The 9,645-nt window shown below is 37.6% G+C and overlaps 1 non-coding gene across 1 annotated transcript; it reads right to left on the bottom strand.

Annotated features, from left to right (window-relative positions):
• Positions 1-8,436: 8,436 nt before the first annotated feature.
• Positions 8,437-8,540, bottom strand: LOC144232283 (small nucleolar RNA U13). Its single transcript, XR_013335352.1, has one exon. It is a non-coding gene; the product is annotated as a small nucleolar RNA U13 (small nucleolar RNA).
• Between the last annotated feature and the right edge of the window lie 1,105 nt (positions 8,541-9,645).

Here is a 9,645-nt window from a genome sequence, read left to right as displayed (position 1 = left end):
AAACATAAAATTGTGTTTAGCCAAATGAAATTGCAATAATGGACATTTTAAAGGTTTTTATCTCACGGAGTCTTATAATACTCCACGTGTTAAGGATGCAATGGGGCAACATAAAGTGTAATATACAGATTTTTAGTCAACTTTAAGACCTTAAATTCATATTAAAATAAGTTAACAAATATACTGTGGTTACCCAAATAACTTTTATGTAAACAAATAAACACTAAGTATAATTTTAAATTACTCTTACTCTTTATTTTTATATACATAATAGCTATAGATTAGCAAGTTGTGTGAATGTTTTAAAATTATTTTACACACACACACATATTTATACATCCATGTACGTGTGTATATGTATTATTCTTCTATCTGAAAATGTATTAAAGGTGTATAATAAATGCTCCACAGAAGGGCTCCTGGGTGGCTCAGCCAGTTAAGTGTCTGACCATGGCTCAGGTCATGATCTCGCCGTTTGAGTTAGAACTCCATGTTGGGCTCTGTGCTGACAGCTCAGAGCCTGGATCCTCCGTCAGATTCTGTGTCTCCCTCTCTCTCTGCCCCTCCCATGCTCATGCTCTGTCTCTCTGTCTCTCAAAAATAAATAAAAATGTTAAAAAAATTTTTTTTAAATAAATGCTCCAAGGAAAAAATAAGCAAGATAATTCCCTTCTAATTTCTCTTGTGTTTGAAAAGTTCAAAATTGATTACTCTAGTTATGTTTGTGATAATGAGAATTATTAGACAGAAAAAGGAATATGCAACCAAAACCATAAATATGCTATGCCTGTTTTCTGTTTAAGGATATTGTTGCAGTATATAAAGATGTTAAACTTGGGGCACTAGCTGGCTCAGACAGTACAACATGTGACTCTTAATCTCAAGGTTGTGAGTTTGAACCCCATGTTGGGGGTTGAGTTTACTTAATAAAAAAAATTTTTTTAAGATATTAAACTCAAGGGGCGCCTGGGTGGCTTAGTCGGTTAAGCGTCCGACTTTCGCTTGGGTCATGATCTCACGGTTCGTGGGTTCGAGCCCCGCGTCGGGCTCTGTGCTGACTGCCAGCTCAGAGCCTGGAGCCTGTTTCAGTCTGTGACTCCCTCTCTCTCTGACCCTCCCCTGCTCACGCTGTCTCTCTCTCTCTCCTAAAAAAAATAAATAAAACATTTAAAAAAAAAAGATATTAAACTCAACAACATAATATATGCATTGTTTTATTTAATAGTGGTAATGTTAATTATATTTTAAAGCTAGTTAAATGGCTAATTTAGTAATCTATTGGCATACTACACATACATGTATATACGTATGTGTAAATGCATACATATAAATGTATATAAAGATAACTTTAAAAGGTTTATTTAAAATGAAAAAGGTAGGGGCGCCTGGGTGGCTCAGTCAGTTAAGTGTCCAACTTTGGCTCAGGTCATGATCTCACAGTTAATGGGTTCAAGCCCTGCGTCAGGCTCTGTGCTGACAGCAAGCTCAGAGCCTGGAGCCTATTTCAGATTCTGTGTCTCCCTCTCTCTCTGACCCTCCCCTGCTCATGCTGTCTCTCTCTCAGAAATAAATAAAAAACATTAAAAATTTTTTAAATTAAATTAAATTAAACTAAAAAGGTAATAAGAGACAAATTTGAGAGCTTATGTATTCTTTACTGTAAATTATTATATGGATGGAAAACAAAAAGTAAAATTAGAGTCTGCATTTTTTTCTGTAAAACGACCTACTCTGGCTCGGATACACAAGTTATTTTTCATTCCTAAAATATTCAGTTAATTCTCTAGATTTTTGGCATGGTTCAGAATTATTTTGATAAGAAGTTTAAAAAAAAAGTTAAGTTCCTAATAACATGACTACCTATAGTGCGTGTTTCCTGTTTATTACATACAACTATCTCCTGTGGTCTTTGAATAAAATAATTTATGTTTCTATCTTATCACCTCTGACGACTCTTCTTGATTTTGTTCCAGATTCACATCCCAAATCCCAAATAATCAGACTGTTAAGCTTTCTTGTAAATAAAACTTTCTTTGAGTTTGCTGGAATAGCAACCAATTCAAGGCAAAGACTCAGTTCCTCAACTTAAACAAGAAAGACAGTAGAAACAACTGGGTTTTTTTTTGTTGATACTCTCCAAATTTTAATTAACTTAAAACATTAGTATGAGAACTCTTTATGGAATGTAGGATAAAAATAAAATTATTGGTATTTTTCAATGACTATGAACGTCTTCCGCACCAGTTATCAGTTTAATATTATCGCTGTGCTCCAAATCTGCACGTTTTTGCCCTGATTTGTGATACCAGTACTGGACTCCTACAACCACTTCTCCTTTGCCAGCAGATGAGATGTTATGATTGATCAGCAGAGGGCATTGGAGTGACACTGCACGGCCACATGCTGCAGGAAGACACTTTTCCTTAAGGCTCTTGACTTCTATTATTATTCTTGAACACAAGAAGCCAAGAGAGATGCTCCAGCTGTAGCTTCAGCCAAGGCTCTCTCTTCTTAGGGTCCTTTGACAAGGTCCACTGGCAAAAGCTAGATACTTCTATAGCCTGACCCAGCAATATTCTCCAGCAATGGGGGGGGGGCACGTCTATGGACCCCTTCAGCAAGTTTCTTCACCCCTGGTAGGCTGTGTAGCTGTGTAAGTAGTAGTCATGTCCCCTTTGAGGAGGTCTGAATCTCAGCCTTGGGGAGTGGTGGTGGAAGGAGGCTCTTTTCTTAGTCATTGGGTTCCTGTATTGCTCCTTTTCCTCCAGTCTAGAGATAGTACCTGCATTTTTGTACCTGCTATTCTGGATCCCTTAGAGTCCTCCCTTATCTCTTATTAGTTGGTGATTTTTTTTCTTAAGTGATTGTTCTTTATTAAAAATTTTTTATTGTGTATTCCTTGTTTGAGAGAGAGAGACATACATAGAGCATGAGCAGGGGAGGGGCAGAGAGAGAGGGAGACACAGAATCTGAAGCAGGCTCCGGCCTCTGAGCTGCCAGCACAGAGCCCGACGTGGGGCTTGAACTGACGACCCATGAGACCATGACCTGAGCTGAAGTCACTCACTTAACCAACTGAGCCACCAGACATATCTTAGAAACATACTTTTGTTCATGTCCAAGGATTGATACAGTAACTGTCTCCAAAAAGATTTTATTTCTAGGCTATTCATTTCCAATGCCTTTGTCAATCAGGGACCATCATAATACACTTTGTGGTACAAATCAAAAAGCCTTAGAGTCTCCTTCCCGTTCACAATATGTTTCTATTCAAAAGATAATCATTGATTACATCCTTCTATATTAGTTTTCTGTCACACTTTAAGAAAGAATTCTACTGCCTTTTAGTCCCACGTTACTTCATCTTGAGGAAGAGACTTCAGAGAAATATAGCCTTTGAGGCTTGTTGAAAAGGATCTTATCAGTTACTGTAAACAACAAATATGACAGCTAAAAATCTAGAGTGTTATTTCTTAGAACCACGTCTCTGCTAAAGAAATTGAAGTCATTGTTAAATTACTGGAAAACCGTACTAACCAGAAACGACAACATCAGGAGGCTATCGCTACAATGTAAGACTTTCAGATTGATACGATGACTGCATGAAGTACATCACTTCCAGGGAAGGCTCATGAAATCAGATCTGGATGGGTGGAGGTACAGACTGCCACGCTTCGATCACCATGCTTATGTCAGTCATTTGCCAAGCCATTTTATTTCCTCTTGGTTACTTTAAGGTTTTGGATTGTTGACTATGATATCTATTAAATCTCTCTGCTCAATAATGCTTCTTGCATTCCTAGTAACTCCTTGGTAAAAGTCTGATGCTTGGCTATATTTTCCTTGTGATTTGGTTAAAACACAAAATCAAACCAACTTTTGAATTCATATTTGCTTTCCTTAGGGTACCATTCATTTTGCTTTTCTATTAGTTCCTTGTAATAAATTAGTTGATTTCCTAGGTAATTGAGGTCGATCACAGAGTTACTTTTTAAATTTTTTAAATGCTCAATTATTTTTGAGAGAGAGAACAGAGTATAAGTGGGTGTGGAGGCAGAGAGAGCCGGAGACACAGAATTCAAAGTAAACTTCAGGGTCTGAGCTCTGAGCTGTCAGCACAGAGACTGACTCTAATTCACAAACTGTGAGATCATGACCTGATCTAAAGTCTGTTGCTTAACTGACTGGGCCTCAAAGAGTGACTTTTTTAGGGTAACACAACAGGTCAGACAGCCAGAAATCCCTTATCATATTCTCCTCTAAAGAAAAAATACTTGGGGACTGTATAATAAATAGTTTGGCTAGCCTTTGGCCTCAGTTCCTAGGAGATAATTTCTAAACTCTTATAATTTCTTGAGTGAAATAGGGGTGATGGTGGACCCCTCAGACCAAACCTGATAGCTTTATGCTAGTGAGGTGACTCACATGGGGATGGTCATGCCAGAAAGACCGACCACATTGGTGTTCTGAGTCATGTAATATCATCTTGATTTCTGGGAAAGAAAGGAAGCCTAGAAATTGAGTTCAACCACACAGGCAATGATTCAATCAATCGTGCCTATGTAATAAAACTTCAGCAGAAATTCTGGAGTTCCCGGTTAGCAAGACTCTGAGTATTTTCACGTTTAGTTGCCGGGAGGGCAACACATCCCTGAAAATGATGGAAGCTTCGTATTGAAACCCTTACTCTATGCATCTTTTCTTTTGGCTGGTTCTAATTTGTAGCCTTTTGCTATGATAAACCTGCAATCATAAGTATAGCACTTTTAGTGAATTCTGTGGGTTTCTTTGGTAAGTTCTCAAACCTGAAGGTGGTCAGGGGACCCTCTCAATTTGTAGTCAACTGGTCAGAAATGAGAGTCACCCTGGAGCCCCCCAAATTTGTGGCTGGTGTCTGGAGTGAAGGCAGCATGTGAAGAGCTGTGCTCTCAAAATTTGCATTTTGACAAACTCACTGTAGGAAGCTTTTGTAGAAGCTAGCCTTAGCAACCAATAGAAATAGAGCTTGAAGAAGATTCAAAACGAGATGGAGTATATTCAAAGACTGTTTCACTTTTATAGATCTTACACGAAAGGCACATTAGTGTACTTCATCACAAGATCTTATACTTTAAAGCTATAGTAATCTCTTTATTAAAAATATCATTTCTTGACAACAGTGACGCTTACATAATATTGCAAAACATGTCCAGATGCTTTGACAACTCCATACAGTTATCATCACCAAGAACGTATCATTGGTTGGCCTCTGGCAATTGGTATTAAATTTGTGGCACAAAAACTGACTGTTAGCAGCAGATTGGACAGAGATATGTTATCTTGGTTAATTGACACTGAATATCAGGATAAGCCCTGGTATCACCCAGGACTTATTTTAGCCCACAAATTTCCCTTCCCTGAACAAAACAAAACAAACACTTACATAATTTAATTCAATAAGGAGGGAAACAAGTCTGTGATTTGAGTTCAAAACCCTTAAAAACTGAAGGGGTTTTTGAGGGTGGGACTGCCTTCTTCTATACCCAAACTTTTCATCTTATGCTTTCCAAAAGGCATGAAAGGTAGGAGTAATCCTACATGTTAGGGTTCAGAAAATAGTAAAACTAAATAATGTGTCCAAGGCCATGGAACTTCTCCCCTAAGAATTTCATGAGATTAGACAGATGCTAGCTCGAAACATAGAGTCATTAGACATAATAGCCTCTTCTTGAAGGAGACTATGTGCTCTGTAAGGGAAATAATATTGTACTTCTATTTTTGCAGATTTCTCCAGGGCCCCTTATATCATAAGAAAGATCTGAAAAACAAATAAAGATACCATGAAGTAAAGTAATTTGTCTAATACCTAAATATCTGGTTCTGTGGGCTCTTCGTAGTTGAAATAGAATCTATTTTCTTAATTCAGTTAGGATATGTTTGCCCAAATTAGATTAGCATCTGTTTGTGTCGCGATGTACAAGTGTGGAACCCCAGAGGCATAAATGCTGCTGTGCAGTCACTGTGAATCCTGCTGATCTTTTACCAAGAACAAGAAAAGTCAACACCTGTAGAGGTTGGAATAACTACCATCAGAAAACACACTCGGGGTGCCTGGGGGGCTTGGTTAAGTGTCTGACTCTTGATTTAGGCTTAGGTCATGATCTTGCAGTTTGTGAGTTTGAGCCCCACATCAGGCTCTGTGCCGACAGTTTGGAGTCTCCCTGGGACTCTGCCTCTCCCTTTCTCTTTGCCCCTTCCCTGCTTGCACTCTCTCTCAAAATAAATAAGCTTACTTAAAGAAATACACTCAACCACAACATATCAAACATGTTCTATATCAACATATCAAATTAGGTCATATATCTGGATCGATGATGTCCCCAAATGATAATTGTCTTCCAGATTAGCCTGAAGAATGATAAAAGGGGAAGCTGGGAATTTAAACTGACATAATTCTCAAGTCCCTGTGTTAAATAATAACAAAGCAAAATATCAGCTGCTGACTGGGGAATATAATGTGAATTGACCAAAAAGCTTATTTATCAAAACAGCTAGCCCATTAAGATTCACTTCAACACTCTTGATTCACTGAGCCCACTAACCCCAAACTATTATTTCATAAACTTTGCACTGCCAACCAGTTCTTCACCTTGTATAAATCAGGTAGCCCAGGCCCTACATCTCTTTACCTTTCCGTAGTTTCCTCATTTTGAGGCACTCCTTAAACTCTGTCACTGTGATATTCTCCCTTAAACAAAAGTAACATAAGCTGACTTTTTTTGATCAACAGATTGTGTGTGTGTGTGTGTGTGTGTGTGTGTGTGTGTGTTAGAGGAGGTCAACACTTGATACCTGCAATAAACAAGTAAAAAATATATATGGCATGCCAGATAGGCATAAGTGCTATAAAAAAGAAAAAAAGCCAAAGAAGTGGGAAAGGAAATGCATGTGGGTGGTGGGTAGATGTGGTCATTCCAATTTTAGATTAGGTAATCAGGGAAGTCCTTCCTAAATGGATGCCATTTGATCAAAGACTTGTAGGTGGTGAGAGAGCAAGCATGCAGCTATTTAGGGAAAGAGCATTCCAGAAAGAAGAATAGCATTGCAAAGAGTGTAAGGTAGAAACTTACCTGGCATGTTGAAGAAGTCACAAGGAAGCCAGTATGGCTAAAGAGAGTAAAGAATGGAGAGTTGAGATATGAGGAATAAAAGGTAATAGAAGGGAAATAGGTTGTATAGGGCCTTTTCTTGAAATGGGATGGGAAACGATTCAGGGGAACTTTAGAATTCATTTATTAAAGAATCACACGAAATGTTTAGATTACTTAGGGGATAACTGATATATTTATGATATTGAGTCTTCCCACCCAAGAATATGTCATATCTCTCCATTTTTTTCTAGACTCTCTTTTATGTACTTCAGTAAACCTCAATAGCTCTTGTCCTACGCATCTCTTAAATTCTTAAGTTTATTACTAGGTTTTAAGAGACTATTTTTGTTTGACTTGGTTTTTTGCTATTGTAAATGAGATTCCTCCTGCCACCAACCCATTACAGTCTCTAACTAGACCACCTCTAGGTCATGACTATTATTCTAAATTCACCCACTATCCTGACCTCTATCAGACAGATTAGTTTTGCCTGTTTTTCACCCTTATCTAAATATAATCACATGAATATGTAAATATAATATAGAGAATAACTATTAATTTTTAATATATTCCACTATGGTTACCTTAAGATAGTTCAGAATTAATGTCAATGTCCATTTAATTCATCCTCTTGGAGTATTTTGGTAATAATTATATTGCCTTTAAATAATGAATGTTTTTAACTAAGCTTTATGCCCAATGTGGGGTTTGAACTCACAGCTCTGAAATCAAGAGTCACGGGTTGTACCAACTGATCCAGGAACTCCAGAGAGTTTTTTCTCTTCAGTCTTGGTGGTTATAATTAACTTGTGTTACCTAGTTTACTACCTTGGATAGGATTCTCAGAAAATTTATGAATAAAAGGGGCAAAAACATCTTACATGTGACATTAATGTGAAATAATTCTTACTTTTACTCCCTTTAATTTTCTTAATTTTTATTTATTTATTTTTGAATGAGAAAGAGACAGAGCGTGATCAGGAGATGGACAGAGAGAGAGAGAGAGAGGGAGACACACACACAAAATCCAAAGCAGGCTCCAGGCTCTGAGCTGTCAGCACAGAGCCCAATGCGGGGCTGGAATCCATGAACAGCAAGATCATGACCTGAGTGGAAGTCAGACGCTTAAACGATAGATGCTCAGGCACCCCCCAACCTTTACTCCCTTGAAATATAATTTTGATGGATTATTTATTGGAAATTATTTTTATTTTAAGAAATTATCTTTCTCTTACTAATTTCCCATTTTCTTTGAACCAAAAGCTTGTTTTTGCATTGATAGTAAGCACTGTAAGTGGTATTTCTTTTTCACATGGGTGATGTGCCAATATTGTAACAAGGTTTGAGGGAGGTACGTGTCACACAATAGTGTGAACACTCAATCATCGTGCTTATAAACTACAAAGGGATCTGTAAGTGGTATATTAAACAAGCAAACCGGTGGGATATAATCAAAATGCACCTATTTGTTGTTTCTCATGGTCCCTTTAAAATGTATTCAGTGGGCAAGGTTTACTCCACCTTCCTGAATGAAACTCAGGTTTGACTTTTCTCATCCCTCTTCCATAACGGGAAGTCCAGATATCGTAGGAAGAGGCAACATCTATTTTCAATTCAGTAATTAGGATGCCTTGTCCAATATATGAATCAATCTACATTAACACTTCAAGCTGCATGCAAAGGTTAAGATTTCCCCAACCACACAACTTTAAGTAGGGCCTGGTTTCAGCTAGGAGGCTAGCTTTTATAGAGCAAAATGTAGTGAACTTCTTCTTTTCTCATTTGCTCCCTGAAGGAAGGGGGTAAAAGGGGAGCAGACAATTTATACTTAATTTCTGCTGTTGTAAGATGATCTCATACTCTCTGGGTCTGGAACATCTGTATCTGTAATTTTCTGCAATAAAGTATTATATATCATACAGCTCAATAGAATTTTATAAAATGAAAACATCCATGTACCTAGCACCCAGATCAAGAAACTTGATATTGCCACACCCCAGAACTCTTCCTTATACACCTCTTACTCACTATGCTTACTCTATATTCAACCACTATGCCAACTTCTATCAATATAGGCTAGTTTTACCTATTTTCTTTATTTTTCCATAAATGGAATTATACAGAATGTACTATTTTGTATCTGGTTTCTTTCACTCAATGCATGTGAGATTTATCAATCTTATTAAATGATTCAGTAAGCCTGTCTTTAATTTACTACGGGATAATAGTCCACTGTATGAATATATCACATTTATTTACCCATTTCACTGTTGACAAACATTTAGAAAGCTTTCGATTTGGGCTAATATGGATAATTCTGCTATGAACATCTTTTACCTGTCTTTTATTGGCCATCAGTCCACATCACAGTCATTATGTGCGTTGGAAAACAACCTCAAGGGAAAGGACTTTTAATAATTGATTATTGGGGCACCTGGGTGGCTCAATCCTTTAAGTGTCCGATGTCAGCTCAGGTCATGATCTTACAGTTCATGAGTTTGGGCCCAGCATCAGG

Source organism: Crocuta crocuta, unplaced genomic scaffold (assembly GCF_008692635.1).
Source record: "Crocuta crocuta isolate KB4526 unplaced genomic scaffold, BGI_CrCroc_1.0 scaffold687, whole genome shotgun sequence".
NCBI classification, from domain to species: Eukaryota; Metazoa; Chordata; class Mammalia; order Carnivora; family Hyaenidae; genus Crocuta; species Crocuta crocuta.
The sequence above is the reverse complement of the archived record's forward strand: the minus strand, read 5'-3'. Positions and strand labels throughout refer to the sequence as shown.